Here is a 21,622-nt window from a genome sequence, read left to right as displayed (position 1 = left end):
TTTGAGGGGAACTTCTTACATGTCTCTAAGGCTTGATGTCTTCTTCTATAAGATGGGGACACTAAGTCACTACATGCTTGTTGTGAAGATCAGCTGAGATAATGTTTTCAAATGCTCAGAATTGTGCCTCATTCATCATAGGACATACTCAGTAGTTGGTATTGTTACCATCATAGAATGGAATGTCACACTTCAAAGCATACAATTGAAAATCTTCCCATCTGACATCTGTTTATATTTACATCTTATGGCCTTCTTCCCAGCAGAGCCATTCAAGAGGAATTCTGACTTGGGAAATAAATGTAACCCCTCTTCATTCTCAAAACACTTGTACTATCTTTCACGTCTCCTTCTCTGTTTCATTCTATACCTTCGTCCCTTCAGTCTTCCTGTCTTTCAAGGTTTAAATACCAATGCAGAAATCATCTTACTTTAAGGAGATTTTGTGCACTACCCTGTGTTGTGTTTGTGTAAACTTCCTGAGAATAAAGACCACCTCATGTATACTTACAACCCCTTCAAGGCCTAGCAGAGTACATTTCTCATTGAATAAACGTTCACTAAGTATATGAATGAATCCAATGCTTATCACTTAAAAGCTGAGAGTAACTTGGGCAGGATCCATGAAAAAGACTTGATAAATCTGACAAGAACATGAAAAATTGAGCAAATTCTTGGAAATTAGCTCTCTTATACCACAGGCAAGAAAATAGATTCTTTCTGCATTATATGTATGTATTTTGGATATTTTATATGGTATTGCATATTTCGTTTTCAAATGTGGATTGAAGCCAATTTTTGTTTTATAAACATTGCTGTTAGAAATAGCAGAGTGTTGTTTTATTTCTCTCTTTTGAAAGTCTAGAGTTTAAATCATATTAGGTTAGTGATTATTCTTTAGTCATACAGTCCACAAAAAATCATACACTGTTAAGTAGTAATGAAAACATCTCTTTTAGACTTTCCCTTACTTTTCAACCATTAACTATAAGAAAGACATTACATAGGACTACTCTTCCAAAAAGAAATGTTATGTAAGTGGAATCTGGATCAATTATGACACCAGTGAGCAAGTTTGTCTAAGTATGCAGTTATTCAAAATAATGGTTATTTAAGGATTTCTTGATTTTATATATTCAAGTTGTTTTAAGACTATTTTATGTATCTAGATTTACTTTTACAATAAAAATTACTTTAGTTGTGTTCAAACTTTGTAAAGAGATAATATTTTATTGTTTTATATCCAATGAAAATATAAGCATACTTGCTTGTAAAGCATAATTATTTTCATAATCCTCATCTTAAATTGAAAGGAAACTGATGATTTCAAACTAAGATTGCTCAATATTATTAACCGTGTTTGCTACTTCTATATGCATCCAGGAGAAAAACCATAAAATATATTTATGCAGGTTGTTTACAACTAGATTAAGCTTTTCATCATTTCTAATGTTTATGAGCACAGTATATAGGAATCTGTATCATTCATTACAAGCTTCACGTATCTGGGTTCTGGCAGTTTTATTATCTCTCATAGTAACTCATATTTCTAAATTGAGAGACTCATAGACATATACTACATAATGTTCACACTCAACTAGAACATGGTGAATGTAAAAATTACTCTTATTAAAAGAACTGGAAATTAAGATTTTTAAAGAAACATCATTCTTTATGTGTGAACAGATGTATTCTCTACTAAAGGACATGACAACACTGCTTTGATTAAAGCATGCATCGAACTAATTAATCTATTTTAGAGTTCATTCCAATCTTATCAGAGTTCTTGTTTAATACTATCTTTTCTCCTTGGTAAACTGACTAGATTGATTGGATTCATTGTCCAAACTAATTAACTACCATTATCGCAAATCAAATTTCTACTGTAATGGGAAAAGAAACAAGTGTGGCCTATATCCATTCTTGGGTGGTCTTTTGTCATGACAATGTATCTTCCTATATTATTTAATGACTTTTGCAATTATATTATATCTAGAAAGAAAGAAAAAACTGTGCTTAAGCAACTTCCCGAAAGATGAAAATGACATTTTTGACACAACACACTTGATAACATTGGTACTCAGATGATTAACAAATAGTACTGGTTTAGGCAGTGGGAAACTTATAGAATACTCATTAAATACATACAATTAAAGTATATATAACCACCTTATTGACCATGAGATTTAGACCACGATAGAGAGCAGGTTGATTGCATAGCAAGGAAAAAATAATGAATAAAGCTATGCTTCATAATTAATAAGTGATTGCAAAATGAAATATTCTTAGAGCTCATAATACTATTCCCATTATGAAAATAGCATTAAAGTGTTCCATTGGGGAAGATTAATTAAGCATTGTGAAATATACAGAGTACTTCTATTCTGCATTTAATTATGGACTATTGATTTGATAGTTATCTGGTGAAGTTCCAAGCACAAATTCCAGCGAAATGAGAACTTGCCTATAAAATCTTAAACAACATAATGTGCATAGTATGGGGGGAAATGATGAAATAAGGTCCAAAGAAATAACTGAGAATTTTGGTTATTACATTGACAAAATATGGAGGAGGATTCCCCCCCCCCTTTGGTTCAGTTTTAGAATGATTTGTCAAGTAACAGAGGAGAGGCCAAAACAAGTTGCTTTAGAAGCCTTCAATCAAAGCCTGTGGCTTTGGGCCAAAACAGATTGAGGCAATGAATTCTAAATGAATGCTAAAGATGGAACTTTTTAAGTTTGCCAAAAATTGGAGTAGTAGGTCAAGGGCCTTGGACATTTTTCCTCTAACACAGATAAATAGATGGCTAACTGAAATCCTTAACTAATGTGCTTAACATTCTTAGGGGTGAATAAATGATGATGAATTATTTCTAATTCAAACACAAAGCCTACCTTTTATATTGTTATTGAGTGATAGACAATGTAAAGTTTTTAAATTATGAATTTGGAATAGTCATTAGGTTACCAACCATAAAGAGGAGTTCAGGTTTAAACTTTTGTAGCCATGGACATTTTTAGAAATTGCCAAGAATATTATGACTCCATCAGGGGCAATTTTATTAGAAAGGTAAATATATGTTTTAATTTATCTATGTTACTAAATGTAAGTTTAAAGATATAATAAAAATATAAGATAAAAAACTAAAACCAAAGACTGAAAAATATTAATGAATTCATTCATTAAATGCTCACTGAGATCCTACCATGAATTGGATACAGAGCTAGGTAAAGTGATAGGAAGATTAAAAAACAATCTAGTTTTAGTTATCACAGTTTACTGGAAAAAGCTATGCCAAGAAAAGAATATAATTTTTAGTATGGGAATTACTTTACTAGAGAAAATAAAGGGTGATGCGAAAGCATATAGGAAACGGTTATGAGAATGGTGAGTGCAGAAAAAGTGGCCATAAATAGGAAGAGGGATTGTTGTAATAATAAATAGAACTACTTAAAAGTTTATGTTAATTATTTAAATACAAGAGAAGAATATTATGTGTATTTCTATTAAATCTTAACTTTTCAGTAAAGATTGTTATTTTTTTTTAATGAGTTAACTACTGCTGAATCAACCCTTTCACACCCAAAGAAGGAAGATGGGCAGGCACATTTATTGGTCACCATTTCTAATGGGCCATGAAACAAACCCTTTCCTTCTCTACCAAAATGGGAAAGTTAGCCTAGGTAACTCTGCAGTCTTTTTGCTTGATTCTATGTAATTGTTAGGTTACATTTATAAAAAGATGGAGCATAAAATTAAATGAAAGTCCTGATAATTCTGTCCTACAAGATCCAAGTCTATGAAACACTGTGACTGTGATGAACATGACAACTTTAGTTTCAAACTGGAAGTAAATGAGTAGTTTGTGGTCTGCTCTGCTCGGGGAGGTATAAGATATATGCTTGTTTAAAAAAAGATGCCATTGTGTACTGTCATCATAACTAGATAAAACTGGAAATTTTCCTACCACTTCTACTCATAGCAGTACCTGAACCAATCTGAAGTCTTCCTCAATTAAACAAACCTTAGATTCTTAGAGTCTTTCATGGTAAGCAAAGTTTTTTAGAGAAATTTAGTCATACTCATACTGATGCCTTGAGAGAGAAGACAACAGAATACTTTATTAGTTCAATGTCCTTTTTGACGCAAGGCTGGATCCCAAGACCCGGAGATTATGACCTGAGCCAAAGACAGATGCTAAATGGACTGAGCCACCCAAGATCCTCTCAATGTCTTTTAAATTATCTAATTTTTTTTAACATGCTTGATGAAATGAAAAGGCTATAATAAAAAATATTGAGACTAACTTCATATCCTCTGTGAAGCAAGTTTTTTTTTGAAATTGTAGATATTTTGTATTGTGTGAAATTCCAAGTGTGCAAACTTGACACTTAATTAAAAAAAGCTGGAGTGGTGGGGGGTGGGAGGGAAGGGGTGGCTGGGTGATAGACATCGGGGAGGGTATGTGCTATGGTGAACGCTGTGAATTGTGTAAGGCCGTTGAATCACAGATCTGTACCTCTGAAACAAATAATACATTATATGTTAAAAAAAAAAGAAGAAGATAGTAGGAAGGGAAAAATGAAGCAGGGGGAACCGGAGGGGGAGACGAACCATGAGAGACTATGGACTCTGAGAAACAAACTGAGGGTTCTAGAGGGGAGGTGGTGGGGGGATGGGTCGGCCTGGTGATGGGTATTAAAGAGGGCATGTACTGAATGGAGCACTGGGTGTTATATGCAAACAATGAATCATGGAACACTATATCAAAAGATGTAATGTATAGTGATTAACATAATGTAATAAAATTTTTAAAAAAGCTGATTTAATTTTACTGCCTTCATAAATTAAAATGAAAACATTTTAATTTTAATATTTATTTATATTTAATATTAATAAATATTTATTCAAACATAGATGTGCTCTCTCTTATATATGAAGGTATCACAAGCAACATGACATAAATTGTAATATACATAACACACACATATATAGATAAAACTAGCAGTCTATCCCTTTTGAGACATTGTAGTTCTGATGGCTGTATGATGGCCCAGGTCTGATCTGTCTTCCCTCTTTCATTCAGTGTTATCTAGGAACCAGGTCATTCTTTGAAGGATGGCTGGGCAGGGTGACAATAGTGGTCTGTGATCCAGAGAGAGAGTAAACCATCCGCACCACAGAAAGCTCAAATCTATGACCTTGGACTCATTAGCCTGGTATTCTAAACAACTCAGGTAAGAAGCCTGTAATAAATTTATCAAGCACATAATATTTTGCTTTCAATTCTTTACCGAATTCCTTATTGCTCCTCTAACATTTTATCCTTTTTTCAACGACCAAGTCCAGAAAATAAAATGACTCCTCAGTAAAAATTCTTGGAAATCTCAATTATACCCAGAAGAAAAAGAAAAACCCAGATCGCATGGAGATCCTTTCAGAGTCCCTGTATTCTAATAGCTTCTCTTCAAATGTCCCATTCTAAGCTTTCATGGCAGAAATTTGCCAACGCTGAGAAAAAAGTTTGTGCTGTAACTATTCAGGTCAATTTAATGTGCACTATTCATTATTGACACAGATTGTACATCCACATTTGAAGCATTGAAAGCCCTTGAGAGAGCTTTCACCTGCAGTAACTTTAAATGCTTTGGAAATGAGGTCACTTTTAGTTACAATTCAAGAATTTCCAGTTCATACAACTACTGAGTAGCAAAAGTTATGGAAAAGACAACGAAAGAAGGGAATTTAAAAGTAGGCAGTGAAATGACTTCATATGACCATTCTAATTATATTCCAAAATTTAAAAATGGCATAACTTAGAGACAGATTTATTATCTATGACATGAAGTCTTAACTTTCATATTTTCAGCCAATATATACTGGATTTGGCTCAAGTTATTCCTTAAAGTCTATATCTTTGTGATGTTGAGGGTCTGAAAAAAGTCAATCGCTGAGTTACTGCTGAGATTAATAGCTACAAATCTGAGGAGAAACAAACAAATTGTTCTTCTAACTGGTGCAAAATTGATCTAAGAAATAATGAAACCTAGCAGCAGAGCCAAACCTGGCTAGAAGAAAAAATGAGAATGTAGAGAAGCAAGTTTTAATTCTGAATTTGTTATTAGCCATAAGCCTTCAGTTCTTATAACATAATGATACAAAAAATCTGGAAGTTTTAAATTAAAAACTAGCATAGTTGCAACAGAAATCCTTGGGATTTCATGTCATTTCTAAATGTGCCTTAAATTTTGGGGAAACATCGTTAAATTACCCAAGACTTAAAGTGTTTTTAGATTCCTTTTAATACTCCTTAAGAAAGTAAAAATAGAGTGGTTAAGAGACAAAATTACTCTAAAACCTGACACTAGAAAGGCCTTAGCACATGAACACCATCCATGGACATTTGTGAATATGAAAAGGCAGGAGATATTTCCTCAATCGACAATATCATAGTGATTTATTTGGGGCAAATGACTGCAATTTCTACTTGCTGAAACAGGTACGTAAGTAAGGCATTGACTGAAGGCTTTCTAGTGCCAGACCTTGCTGGGGCTACAACAATGAACAAAGGGTCTGGTTTCTGGCTTCAAGGGGTATAGCCAAATGACTGGATACATGGCAATTTATACACAGGGCACATGTAGGGTATAAAGGAATACATTAAAAGGTCAATTCTAGTAGCCTCTACCAGCACCCACTCCTACATGAGGACTAGAAAAATGAATCAGTAGCAGGTGATTGTCTAAGCTGGCACCTGAAGGATGAGTAAGAATTAACTAAGAAAGGAGGAGAGAGGGGCATCTGCATGGCTCAGTCAGGTGGGCACCTGCCTTCGGCTCAGGTCATGATCCCAGGGTCCTGGGATCGAGCCCCACATCAGCCTCCCTGCTCCGTGGGAAGCCTGCTTCTCCCTCTCCCTCCCCCTGCTGCTCCCCTTGCTCTCTTTCTTTCAAATAAATAAATAAAATCTTTAGGAAAAAAAAAAGAAAGGAGGGGAGAGTGTTCTAAATAGAAGAAGCAACATAAGGAGCTACTGATGGAAAGAATTCCTCAGAGAACAGAAAGAAAGTTCAGTATCATGCACTTAATTGGAATATGCAAATTGGGGTGACAAGAAATGAATCTGCAAAGTAAGATAATACCTGATCAAGAAATGCCTTGTAAGTCTTTTTAAAGTAAAAAAATTAAACAATGCTTTCTTAACATATGTTTTTATGCAATGTTAGAAAAATCTGTTCCCAACCACAACTATGTGATAAAGTTTAGATGGAAAAATAATATTAAGGCTTTCAGTTAATACTCATGTAAAAACTGACCCAGAATAACTGAAAGGAGCAACCAATAAAACTTTTAGTTGATAATACAAAGTGATGATACTTAGCTGTCAACTGAAGTTATCTCTAAACTTACTTGGTTTTTCTGGAAATTTGGCAGTTAAAGTTTATTAAAATTAGAACAGACCATGGAGATATATACAATATATACAACAAAATCTTAACAACTGCATAATAACCTGCTTGGAGATCTCTATTATTTTACTTTTCTAGAAGGAAGACAAGAAAATATCCCAGACATAACAACCAATAGAATTCTAAAAATGTTAATCATGACAAATAAGCATAGGTGAGAAGTTTATAATTTCTCTTAAGTCATACCATTTTATGGTAGTCATAAAAAACTCAATAATGACTGAAAGCTATAAATGACTTCATAAAGAGTAACTTAAACTAACTATATGGCCACATAAATATGGCAATGGTATTTGTTATGAAGCTACACTGTTATTAAGTACACAAAAAGCTACAGCAAGGTATAAAATGTCCACTAGAAAATCACCAAGGACAAAAAAAATTGTTCGACAGTCATATTTTAAGTATTGTTCTATAGCAATGATTGGAATGCTATTTCCAAAAACTAATGGGATACAATCATCATTGCAGCATACGTTACATTTTTCCAGATTTAATGATCTGGTCCCCAAATGGAGTTATATTATCATAACTGATGTGGTTACACTGAATTACAATATTTAGAACATTTTTTGTGAAAAAGAGTATTATAGCACAGATTTTTTAGATACAAATTATCAAACTCTTACTCTGTGCTGGAAAGGCAGACTTGAACCTCATTTTGCCGTCCAGGTGACGTTGGTGAAGCTGTCAGCGGTAACAGAAGAAGGAAGGGCAAGTTTGTTTTCTTCCCGTGGAGCCAGAGGGAAACAGTGTTCCAGTCTCAGGCTGCCTACCTTAGTAGAATTTAACATTTTGTCTTTCTTCCCTTGGAAAGCCCTCAAAGAGCATCCCCACTATCCACGTGGGGTGGATGTAGGATCCTGAGGGCACCAAATGGCACTGGGTTAATCAGATTCTTTCCAGAGCATTTGGAAGTTTTACACAAAACCCATCAGTCAGAAAACATTGGCAATTGGAGTTACAAGGTCGCATTCCTTGACTAAGACAGGAAAAAAGTGCAATTCTGGGGTCTGACTGATGAGAATGCTTCCTTTCCCTTTTTTTCCCTGTCACTCTGGAAACCACTGAGACAGTGGAGAGCACCCCACTGTCCCTTCTGAGCAGGAAGCAACACTTCTCCCTAGAGAATCCCAGTCAGAACTTTCTCCTGGAAGAGGATCCACGCCTTACCCCCGGCATGGGTGAATTACAGCCAAGAGAAGAGCTAACCCCGGGACCGCCTTACTTTCCATAAAGTCTTACCTCAGAGCTCAAAGCACCGGACGGCTGGTAAAACGCTTAGCTCTGTCCAAAGAAGCAAGGGAAGGAGGCACAGAAGAGTTGTAGTCTAATCTGGACTTGAACTGGGAAGATAGAGCAGCCCTTTGTGTCCAGAACTGTCTCTCTGGGAACAGGAGAAGGAGGGTCTTGCAGCTGGAACTGAAGGCAGCACAGCTCACTGCCAGGCTCTGGTCCAGAAGTCAGAATCCTGCACCCTGGGCCTTGTGTGAACCGCCATGAGCTGCGTGATCCTCAGTGGACCTCTAGCAGCTCTGGGCTTCAGATTTCTCTCTCACCTGCAGAACATGTCCTACTCCTCACTGACAGGGCAAGGTTTGGGGTGTGTTCCTGTCTGGACTTGGTTATGGCATTCTAGCGGAATCTCTGATGATCAGGAAGAAATCTGATTTTTCTTATATTGGGGAGGAATTATCTGGCTGTGCGTAAAAGAGATCCCAAATAACAGTGGCTTAAAGAGGATCAAAGTTTCTTTCCCTCTGATGTAAAAGTCTGGATGAAAGCACTTAAAGGCAGTAGAAGGGCTCTTTGCTCATTCCCAAACCAGGCTCTCCATGCCACCTGCTCAGCCATTCTGAGGGCTTGGTATTGGACCTCACAGTCCAAGGTGAACTGTGACTATCACATCATTGCCCCCAGAGCAGGACTGAGGACATGGTGAGAAAAGATACGACCCCTTCCTTTTAGAGATACTTTCCTAGATGTTGCACACATCCATTTTCCACACCGCACTGGTCATCAGTCACCTGGGCACTGGAAGGCAGAGCTAATTATGGAGGAACCTATTATCATGCAAGAAAGACTGAATGATTATTAAGGGGACAGCCATCAGTCCCTGCCACTTTTTTTTTTTTTCATTAACTTTCTACTATACTGATTTTTTTTTTTTCTAGGTTAGGGAATAGGTATGTACTTATTGCCATTTTGTTAATTGTTTTTGGCTGATTTTGTAGTTCCTCTCTTCTCTTTCTCTCTTCCCTTTGGTTTCATGACTTTCTTTGGTGTTATGTTTAGATTCCTTTCTCATTTTCTTTTGTGTATTTACTCTAAGTTTTTGCTTTGTGGTTACTGTGAGGTTCACATATATCATCCTATGTATACAACAATCTATGTTAAATTGATTACAACTCAAATTTGAACATATTCCAAACTGTATTTTCATCCCCCTCCCCGTTTTAGGTTTTTGATGTCACATTTTTACATCTTTTTATTTTATGTATCCCTTAACTAATTATTGTAGTTATAGTGAACCATAACTTTCATCTTTTGACCTTCTCAGTAGCTTTATGAGTGATTAATCAACCACCTTTACTATATATTTGCCTTTCCCAGTGAGACTTTTCCTTTCATATTTTTTTGTTATTATTTACTGCTATTTCTTTTCAGTTTAAAGAAGTCTCCCAATATTTTTCATAAGGCTGGTTTAATAGTGACAAACCCTTCTAGCTTGTATTTATTTGAAAAACTCTTAACTGTCCTTCAATTCTGAATGATCACCTTGCTGGGTAGAATATTTCTCAATACTTTCAGTGTGTCATGCTCCTCTCTTCCAGCTTGCAAAATTTCTGCTGAGAAATCTGCTGGGAGCCTTATGGGATTTCCCTTGTACTTAACACTTTGTTTTTCTCTTGCTGCTTTCAAGATTACCTTTTTACTTTTTTGACATTTTAATTATAATGTGTCTTGCTGTGGCTCTCTTTGGGTTCATTTTATTCAGAACTCTCTGTGCTTCCTGGACCTGCACATCTGTTTCCTTCTCTAGGTTAGGAAAGTTTTCAGCCATTATTTGTTCAAAATAAGTTTTCTGCCCCCGCTTCCCTTTCTTCTCCTTCTGGGGCCCTTATAATGAGAATGTTATTTCCCTTGATGTTTGAGTTATCTTCATTAAATAAAGTTCTTTTTTCTTCTTGCTGCTGTGTCTGGGTGAGTTCCATTGCTTTGTCTTCCAGCTCACTGATCCATAATTTTGCTTCACGTAGTCTGCCACAGAACCCCTCCAGTGCATTTTTTGGTTCAGTTATTGTATTCTTCAATTCTCTCACTTCTGTATGGTACTCTGTTACGTTTTCCATGTCTCGTTGATGTCATCACTGTGCTCATCTATTCTTCTGTTGAGTTCAGTGAGCACCTTTATGAACAATACTTTTAATTCTTTACTATATAGATTACTTATCCCTGTATCATTTGGATCTTTTTTTCTGAGGATTTCTTCTTTTGTTTGGAACATACTTCTCTGTTCCCTCATTTTGCTTGGCTCTCTGTGTTTGTTTCCATGTATTAGATGAAACAGCTACCTCTCTCATTATCAGGGGCATGGCCTTGTGTAGGTGATGATCCTTCTCATTCAACCTTGCCCTAGCTTGTGGGAACCTTTGTGATTGTCTAAACTGCCTGATTTATTCTTGATATGCCCCCATGGCTGAGGGCGTGCCAAGACTTGTCAGTGATTCAAAGGGAGGAATCTCATTTTGTACCTAGTTTCAGGCTGATTAGAAGCCAGGTCCTCATGCAGCAGCTTTTAAAGTATGAAAACATTTAAATCTTATGGATCTGCAATTGTAATACCTGTTGGCCTCCAGACCAGGAGATCTGGAAGTGTCTCCTGGGTGACAGTTGCCAAAATCAGGGCTCTAGGTAAGCATGTAAGCTCCTTTCTGGGAAGTCTCATTGGGTCATAGCAAGGCCAAAAGTATATGCAAGTATGGTGTCTTCCTGCTTATCTTCCCTGGGAGTGCACCTTTAGCCTCTAGATTTGTGGGAAACCTGAAGCTTGTCCCTCATGCTGAAGCTCCACACTAAATGAATATGCTGTTTTCAGAGGGAGCTTGAGGTTGTCTCAGTCTGCTGTGTGTGCAATACCTTGGAGTTGGTGGCCTGCTGAGAGCTATCTTTCAGACTGTTATAGTCCCATAGGGCTCTAGAACACCAGCCCTCTTTGCCACCAGGGTCAAGTGATCCAGAGGTATCCCTTATGTGGACTGCACATGCTGTTGGTTTTAGTGGGGCAGCTGGAAAGTGCAGTGGGTAAGGCACATTCCTAAAGCCTTCGTAAAGTCAGTGGGAAAATGTCTGCCTGTGCTTGTAGACTTCATCGATAGAGCAAGAAAGAGCCTTATTTGTGTGTGTATGCTGGCTTTAGGCTGGGAATGGAAGGAAAATCTGACTTCTTGCCCCACCTGTCTCAGCAAAGTGGTGGGGATTTGTGCTCTCCATGCTCTCAGCAAATGCCATGACCACTCACCCCACTTGCTCCAGCAAGGTGATGGTCGGGCTCCATGTCCATGCTTGCCTACTTATGCTAATAGGCTATGTGGGAAGTGCCGCATGGCATCCACCAGTACCTCCATTTCTGGGGAGCATCTTAGCTGTCCCCCACCCTTCCAGGTGATGCTTCCAGATCAACAAATGAATCTCCCTCACATATAACTGTTTTTCTTTTCTCTTCTCTTCTCTTTCTTTCTTTCTTTCTTTCTTTCTTTCTTTCTTTCTTTTTTTAAATTTAGGTGTTTTTTCAAACTGCTGTTTTTTGCTGGGTTTCAGGTCAAGCAAGAAGACATGCAAACCCTCCAAGAGGAGTCTCAGTTTCTTATAGCACTTTGGATGCCCAGACATTAGTCCCATTGATTATCCAAACCCGATGTTCTGGAGCTCATCTTTCTGGTATAGATCCCAGGGTTCATCTTTCTGGCATAGATGCCAATGTGGGGCACCAAAACCTTGCTCCTCTGGGAGAAGTGCTTGTCTAGTGAGATCTTCCCTACTGTGTGTTGCTGTGCTAGAGGTGAGTTTTTTGCAAGACCATGTCTCTGCCTCTGCTACTAGTTTTGATGTTGTCCTTTTATTCTTCATCGTGGAGAGCAACTGATCTAGTTTTCAAATCTTTTTCAGAGGGAAATAATCCATAGGTAGCTGTGGATGTGGGTGTGTCTGTGACAGAAGATCAGGATATTTCTATGCCACCATCTTGGATGCCCCTCCCAACAGATACTTATCATACTCTACAGCTTAAGTCAACACTGGTAAAAATTAATAATGCAGGCAACTTCCTGAGAGTTCTGGGTCCCAAGCCACTTTATCCCTTAATAGCCAGATAAACAAGGCAAGACTTACTTAATTGGGCCTGAAGTATATGGCAAATTACTACAACTGTTGATTTAATTACTGTCAGTAGTAATCTAGAAGAAATAGTATTACTAATGATTCATAGCTTCCCCAAACAATTAAAGATGTTAGATGGCTGTTTCCATAGGACAAAAACAACTCCTACTGTCTTTAACCTGATGGACAGTTGTTTTCAGTATAAGAGAACTGGTTAAATTAGCATGGTTCCAATGTCCAGAGAATCATTTCCATAGACCTAAAAGAAAATCTTGGCAACAAATATATCTATGATCTTCTTAACATTATGTCTTGATATCTTGTTCCTGTGCTTGCTTACTAACTTCTTTCTTAAATATTCAAGTAACAAAGAATATTTTTAAATTATAACTTAAATGATTTGTTTTTCTTTCAATTTCAAATAAATTGTCCCATCCATTCAAGTCAAATCTTCTCTCAAAATCTAGCTTGGTTTGGAAACCTGGCCTGATAATCTGAAAAATATTTCTGTCTAAACAGTGCATAAGCAAACTCTAGAAACCTTCATGGAGTTTCATCACTAGAGCGTCTTTGGGAGATTCCGTACCCATTAGTCAAATTTGAGTGTATCATCTATGTTAGAAATGATCATTAGAAAAAGGCTAGTCTTATAAAAATAGTTCTAGGAGGACAAATTCAGTGCTGAGAAAATTTTACGACCACTTTTAAAATTCGAGTAACCATTTTTCCCTTGGTACCTTAGCAAAGCCAGAAGTGAAAAAGCAAATGAATTTTTCCTTGCATTCCAATTAAAAGTAAACTATTTCTGATTTTATGTGAGTGCATTTTTATTTAGTTGTGAACCAGCTTCTCATTAATAACTGACACTATAAATTAGATAGAATTAAGTGTTCCAGGTAGTCTGTAATGCATTTACAGGTGTTGTATATTTTTGGCATTTTATTTTATATTACATTTAATTATCATATAAAATAAAATGCCAAAAATATTATAAATGCAGAGTACAGGTAAAGGATAAGTTAGGGCTACATGCTGTACATTTAAAGACAAAGAAGTTGAAAGATACTGTTCAAGTGTGAGAGGGAAAAAGGTATGAAATAGTCAGATATCTACATGAACCCAATAGAGGTGACTTCAAAGTCAAGATTCCCATTGCCTGTGGAGCCTATTAAGAAGACAGATACTAGCAATTTGAAGAACAATGTGTGTTTATTTAAGGAAATACATCCAGCTGTTCCTCTAAGGCAGTTTCAAGTTCACTAGGGGTCAAAAGAATCATATAATATAAAATATAACACTTCCTAATGATAAGCAGCCTAAGGCATGAAACATTACAAAAATACGTGCCACACTCTCTATAAGGCATTTCACAAAATAGATGTGGACCTTATCTTTATTTTAAATACAAATGAAATTCTAGAGATAATATAAAGTCAATGATAAAAGGCCATTAAGACTTTGAGTCAATATTAACACATATATAATGTAACCCTATATAACAAATGGTGTCAGAAAGTCCATAGTCAGAATGGGAGCACAATTCAGTAAATAATGCCAAGAAAATCAATAACTACAAAGAGGAAAATGAATCAAAAGGTTATGCCAAACAATTTAGCTGTTCTGGACCAAAAAGAGTATAACTACTCACAATGAATCACTAAATCACTGCAGAGCACTTCGTTTTTCTAAGTTCTGGAAACCTTTTATTCTTTTGCAGAAAAGATGGCACACCAGGCAAATGCATTCATATGTGAATATTCATTTGCATATATATGTAAAACTTTTCCTTGGGATATTTTTTTCTGTTTTTCTACGATTCAAAAAATAGGAATATTGGCCAAACAATGTATTTTGCCCTATGAAGTTAATTTGTTTGTTTCCCCAAGGGACATATAAGCTTATTCTTTCACCCTGGTCAAGATAAATATTTTAATTTAACTTCATGTTTTCAATTTCCTAGAGATTAATATCAAAATTATAAATAACATTTTAAAATTGGGATGGAAATTAAAAGTGCCATAGATTACTAGATTATTGCTTTTACATGCTCAGTTATATCTCTATTAGATAAATTACATTAATCGTATATAACAAAATGCTTAAAACAGTGCCTGGCATAGAGTAGTAATTCAATACATGTCAAATACTATTCTTATCATTTTTGGTATTATTATTAATTCATTTCAGCTGTCCCATTTTCCATTTGTATAAAAGCAAAATTCTAATCTTAAAATCACGTAAAGGCAGAATTCACATTTTTATAATAAACTTTTTAAGTTTGGTGGGAGGTAGGCAATTTCTAAAATTTTGATGATCTACAAAGCCTAGTTAGATGTGTCACTTGAAAAACAATGTCATCCATGTTGACAAGTATGAATGCGCTTTTTATTTTTTTGTGTGAAAGGTTTAACCTTACATATCCTAAAGAAACACAATGAATACATTCCCCTAATTATATTCTTTTAGTACATCAAGTGCTCATCCTCAGCTTAGCTATAATGCCTTTTACTTTTAATGCCACTGTGTTGGTGCAATGACTTATTTACCTGTCCCTTCTTTATTTTGCCACCTTCTGTGTGGCAAAATATAAACACCAGAATATAAACACCAGCATGTTCTATGATTATTGGAACATGAGTTGTCTTAGCTGTCACATACATCTTTATTACTACATATATATTTAACAATATATATGTTTTGGTGTTTATATTTAACAATATGAAACTGCCATATTTGACTTACAAAAATGACAATTTAATGTGATTCAACCAAACAGAGAGTCCAAAAAGCATAATTATAGCAGATCATGGTTTTAAGAAAGCTGTTTTCTAAGCTTCCAAATGTAGGACATGTTAGACTACATAAAGACTGTATTATCCCCCTTTCCATCAATGCTTTTGAATAGTCATCTTTCTTATAATCATGTAAAAATCCCTACATTCATGACAGTATTTTAAAAAGATATATTAATATCTACTTTAACACCAATCTTATTTTGCTGAGAGCCTAGTTTCTTCACATGCATCATTTGCTCTCAATAAATACAAATCCACATTATTTTTAACTGTAACATTCTCTGAGAGATAAATGTCATTCAGTAGAGAACATTTACATGAACAACTGGGGATAGAGTCAATGTTGTGGCTTTTATGTAGGTCTAGATATAAACGCAGCACAGATTCTCAGAAGGTAGACACTAAAAGAGCAGGTGATGTAGGATAGGCAAGTTGTTTTCTGAAAGTAGAGAAGTTCAAAGAAAATGTACAAATGCTCACCCTCTATAAAAGTGACCTCTGACTTTGTTGAGCATTGCAAAATAGAAAATATGTGGAATAGAATGAGAGAGAGAGAGGAAGGGAGGGAGGGAGAAAGGAAGGGGGGGGAGAATATGAATAAGTATTCCTCCAGGTAGAACCAGTCACAGGCTAGAGTGTATAAAAGCAAAGCAAATGAGTAAGGATGTGAGGCAGACCAATATGTATTTCTACATAAGGTCAATCTGTATCAGGGGTGTTACTAGTCAGCTTCTGTACCTCTCTGCTCTCAAACTGGTTAACTATGGTCCCACTGGGCATGCACAATTAGAGAATCCTGATTCTATCCATGCAGACATGATTCCATGGAGGAATGTATACAGTTACAAGTTCTCAATCCATATCAGTTATAGAATTCATATTAGGAACTTGAGAGAAAAAATACTGGAGAAATTTCAGATGTCAGACCAGAATTCCCAACAAGCATCAATAATAGAGAAATCAACGACTGAATGTAATAGTGTCCTCCAGAAAGCCTTACTTATCAAGCTCAGGTCATTTTTTTTTTTTTTTTAGTGTAAGCTTAAAATATTTTTTTAAACCGAGATCAGATGAATCTTCAAATGGTTCTGTAATAAATAAGGCCAACATTTGAGATATAAAATAATTTGTGAATTAAGTCATAATTAATTTTATCTTCACAATTATATGCAGTATCAATTTAAGTATATGTTTTAAATAAGAATCCATTTTTATCTTTGATACCCAATTTGTAATAAAGAATTTCAAAAAATATTTAAAATGAAGATTTGTATAAGATAGAATGTAGTAATAAAGATGTATGTGACAGCTAAGACAACTCATGTTCCAATAATCATAGAACATTAAACTTGCTATTCATCTTGACCACTAAGATACCAATTCTACATCAATTAAGACTGGCAGCAGTCTTATTTCTTCCTGCAAAAGCTTTAAGAAGCCTTACGATTCTAGGGGCACCTGCCTGGGTCAGTCTGCAGAGCATGGAATTCTTGATCTCCGGGTTGTGAGTTTGAGCCCCGTGTTGGGTGTAGAGATTACTTAAAAAAAATAAAATCTTTTTTTTTAAAGAAGCCTTACAATTCTATTAAACTATAAATTTATTTTTTTCTCACAGCATGACCTTTAAAGATAGAATTAATGTATCAAAAATACAGGGATATTTACAAGAAGATAAATCAGAAAATATTCTTGTTCAAATAATGTTTCTGACATCTAGATGACCACAATTTGATTGTCTTTCAATTAATGACTGGAAGCCTCACCTAATATGAAGTGTAATGCTTTTTAAAATCATTTTCATAATTTTCATTTTAATAAAAATAATGCAAGAGTCACTTAGTATGGGGTGCCTGGGTGGTGTCTGACTCTTGATTTCAGCTCAGGTTATGATCTCAGGGTTGTGAGATCGACCCTGCGTTGGGTTCCATGCTCAGCGGGGCATCTGCTTGAGATTCTCTCCCTATCCCTTTCCCTCTGCCCCTACCCCCCAACCCCTGATTATGTGCACACTCTCTCTCTCTCAAATAAATAATAAATCTTAAAATAAAAAAATCACTTTAAGTATGGATAGTGTTTCTGAAAAGTTAATATATATCTTAATTCAGTTACCAATAAAATATATTGTTTAATTTAAATCTATGTCTTACTCCACCCATCCACTGCCTCAGTGCTTTTTTGATCTCGTATCTTTTCATTAACTCTCTATTGCCACCTTTGTGGTCCTCTAGTATCCCTCCTATCCCAGAGACTTTGCACATGCTGTTTTTGTCTGGAACTATCCAATAAGAAGCAGAGTTTGCTCTGTCTGTTTCCTTCAGGTGTTTGAGTAAATGTCACCTTAATCATAGCGGCTTTTCCTGATGACCATATAGAAAACAGCAATTCCCCATCCTACCTTCCAAAACTCCCTTTCTCTCTTGCTGGCATTATTTTTCTCCGTAATACTTAGCATCACATGGCATATTATGTATCTATGTGTGTGTCATCTTTGTTTAGAACTTTGGTTCATTCCTTGCTAAAGCCATAGCACTAGAGCAGTGTCTAGAAAGTAATATAATAGGTGATCAATAAATATTTCTTTAAATGAATAAATTTCACTAGACAGTTATGGATCATTATGGTCAAAGCATTGAATTATACTCTGAGAATGCTTCAAATAAAAATTAAAGGTACCTTACCTGATGAAACCTTAGACAGAACATAGGAAGTATAAATGAAATTATAAAATAGCATCTGAAAAACGAGAAGAAAATGATAAATTTGATGTGGAAATTGGAGAGACTCTTATGAAAGATGTAACATTTGAATGAAACCTTGACAAGGGATGATTTATACACATGAAGATGCAGATGAGGACCACCCATCAACAGGAAGACGTATGGGCAAAGGCAGAGAGACAAGGGAGTCTATAATGAACTTTGCGGATGAGTCAATAGTCTGACAAAGGCTAGAACACGGTGGTATCAGGAAAGAAGTATGCAGTGAGTGACAATAATGTAAATATGTGTTTATAAGGTCATGTTTGTATTTCATTTCCAGTTCAGTGATTCCCAAAATTTGGGAATATGAGAGCACTTTTTTAAAACATTAAACCATAAAATCCCTATGTGATATAACTGGCTTAAAAATCATATAAAATACATGGTATTAAAAGCTATTACAAATTTAGTACCATCTTTTGTTAAGCATATCATTTTAGAACCAAAAAATAATATAGGGGTATATATATATGTATGCATACATGAGTGATACACACATGGGCGTATATACATATATACTTCTTTTCACCATTATACAGGCAATGATTAATATTCATGTGAATTGTAGGCTCTCTTGCAGTAAATCCATGGTCCCATGGATCTGAAGCACTTGAGTCTGGAGCTACAGTCTAAGCAATGACAACCCATAAGATTTCTTTGAGTAGAAGAATTACATGATGAGGCCTATGTGTGGGAACCCTGGGGGCTAGAGATTGAAGACACCTTAGAAAACATCTCTGCACAGTCTGCTAAAGTTATAGAAAAAGAAATTGCAACCCACAGAGATAACAGACATTGGCCAAGATTACAGGTAAAGGACTATGGCTAGTGTTCAGGTTCCTGAAGTGATCTCATCAAGCCCTTCCGTAATGGGATAGATAAGACAGATAAGCACCCAAACATATCACTGATAATCAAAAATGAACATCAGCTCTTATCTGGTAGAATAAGATGGACTGTTACACACCTGAAATTAGATGTACACTGTTCTCTTTGCTGTGGTATGGGGATTGCGGTATTTTCAAAATTCTCTATCTAATAGCATGTGGATCGTACTCTAGTTTTTCTCTAAGTCTGTATTTCAGAAACATATTCATCTTTAAGAATGTATCTCTATGCCTCTTTTAAAAACAACAACAACAACAACAACAAAATGTTTGCTCAAGGTCATCTGGAATTTTGGCAAGGGAGTTTACAGGTATACATGGTTTTACACATAACATTTTGAAAATTTAAACATGAACTACACACTTTAATAAATAGAATGATATAGTATATATGAAAAGTTCAATGTTTAAACACTAAAGAATAAAGTTATTTATGCTAATGATGATTCCTGCCTCCACCTAATTTGTAAAAACAGGTTTACATATATTTGAGTTCCTCTTGAAGTACCTGTTTGGCTCTGGCAAAATCAACGTCCGACATAGGCAAACATTTTTTAATACCATTCAACAAATTCCGTATCTAATTGAAAGTCATTATGTAGTTGTGCACAGGTGAGATCTGCTATCTGAACAAATGCTGAAGCTGTTTCATTTTCCACAGCTAGTGCTCCACCAGAAGCAAGGAAAAGGGTACTCTTCCCCCCATTCCTCTGTAGGGAATTATAAATAACCAATCTAGACATGAGTGAGGAATGGATTTCAAAGTCCCACATAAATTTTCAAAGGCTTCGTGTAATTTATACTTTAAAATGCCTTTGACAAGTAGTCCGACTCTACCACCCCTCTCCTTGATCCCCTAGCATAGCCACACACACCTTCCCTGGTCTTCTCACTGGGTTCTCTAAGAGAAAGTTGCATTATTTTTACTAAAGGATATTATGGTAAGTCTCTAGGGAATAAGGAAATTAGAAAGTTTATTTATGTACTTTTTCAATTTTAAAGAAAATCATAAAAATACTTTCCTTCTTTCTCACATTGAGGTTTCGTTAGGTGTGCAATTATTGCCTTAATTGGATTACCATTGCCTCTAGGCTAGTTTATGCCTTTTACATGATCAAAAACACACATATAAATGATATGATTGAAAACGGAAATGCACTGGTTTTTGGTGATGGGATAATTCAGATATTTTTATATACCCATTGGTAGCAAACAATTGCATTACCTTCCACTTTTGCAAATATTATTAGTGAAAGATAGAAATTCATTTAAGGATTCTCTTTGCTCTTATTGCTAACCTTTCTGTACACTTCAATTTTATTATATTTTTGCTCTCCAATATTTTACATGATTAGAATATAGAAACAGTTAATGCAATATAATGTAGCTGATAAAATTAAACAGAAGTAACACATTAGATTTTTTTTAACTAAACCATTTACTACACCCTACTGTGTTCATCCTGTATAATTATACATCTTCTGACTTGTCTCATGTAATTCACAATTTCTTCCTGCTGCTTAATCGCAGACTTCGGCAAACACATTTTAGGGGAGAGACTCAGTACAATTTTTCTATAATCTTTTATTTGCCATGGGCATTAAGGTGATGATTACCTACATGGAAAAAAATGAGGAGGTGTCTAAAAGATACAGGAGTAAAGGTACAAGATGGTTTTCAAGTACATGCATAATTTAGATCCATTCTTGTGGGAGGAAATCACAAGGAAATTAATCAGCAATATATTTGTAGACTTTGTACCAATCATTTTTATAAGACACAAGCAGCATGTATCATATGTTGTTTCTCAGTCACAAGAAAGAGAGGCATCAAAAGGCAATCAGGCATATAAAATCAAACTGGCAGTCCTGGCCCTCAGAGCTTTCTGTGGTGCATAAAACTTCTTTGAACAAGAGAAATGTTAGTGTTCATGTCTCAGGTGGAAATTGGCCAAAAATACTATCACACTCAAAAAAAATTTCATTTCTATCATATTTTGGCCTTTGATATGTTGCCGATTGTCTAAAATATTTAGTAATGCCTAAAGACATCCTAGGAATAATGAAAAAGTACAGACTTTGACTATAGAACAAGCTGTAGTTCCCTGTCTAAGATGGTAAACAGAGTCAGTGATAGGACGCACTGGGCGCAATAAGGTAATATTTACTTTGCTTTAGACAATAGGGAAGATAAAGTGATAACGAGTTGGGCTTACTAGAAAGAGAAGTGATTAGAAAGCTTTTCATGGCAGGCATATTGCATACCATAAAACACATTATAAGACTTGGATTTTTAGCTAAACCTAGTGGCTTTCAGTTCCATAATCATCTTT

At 35.6% G+C, this 21,622-nt stretch overlaps 1 protein-coding gene across 11 annotated transcripts in view; it reads right to left on the bottom strand.

The window, feature by feature from the left end:
• The window catches only part of RALYL (RALY RNA binding protein like), a 682,789-nt gene that overhangs the window by 170,160 nt on the left and 491,007 nt on the right, over positions 1-21,622 (bottom strand). The window lies entirely within an intron of this gene.

Source organism: Callorhinus ursinus, unplaced genomic scaffold (genome assembly GCF_003265705.2).
Source record: "Callorhinus ursinus isolate GAN/ISIS: 27379988/994484 unplaced genomic scaffold, GSC_fseal_2.0 scaffold5, whole genome shotgun sequence".
Classification (NCBI taxonomy): Eukaryota; Metazoa; Chordata; class Mammalia; order Carnivora; family Otariidae; genus Callorhinus; species Callorhinus ursinus.
Note: the sequence above shows the minus strand (reverse complement) of the source record. Positions and strands in the feature narration are given on the sequence as shown.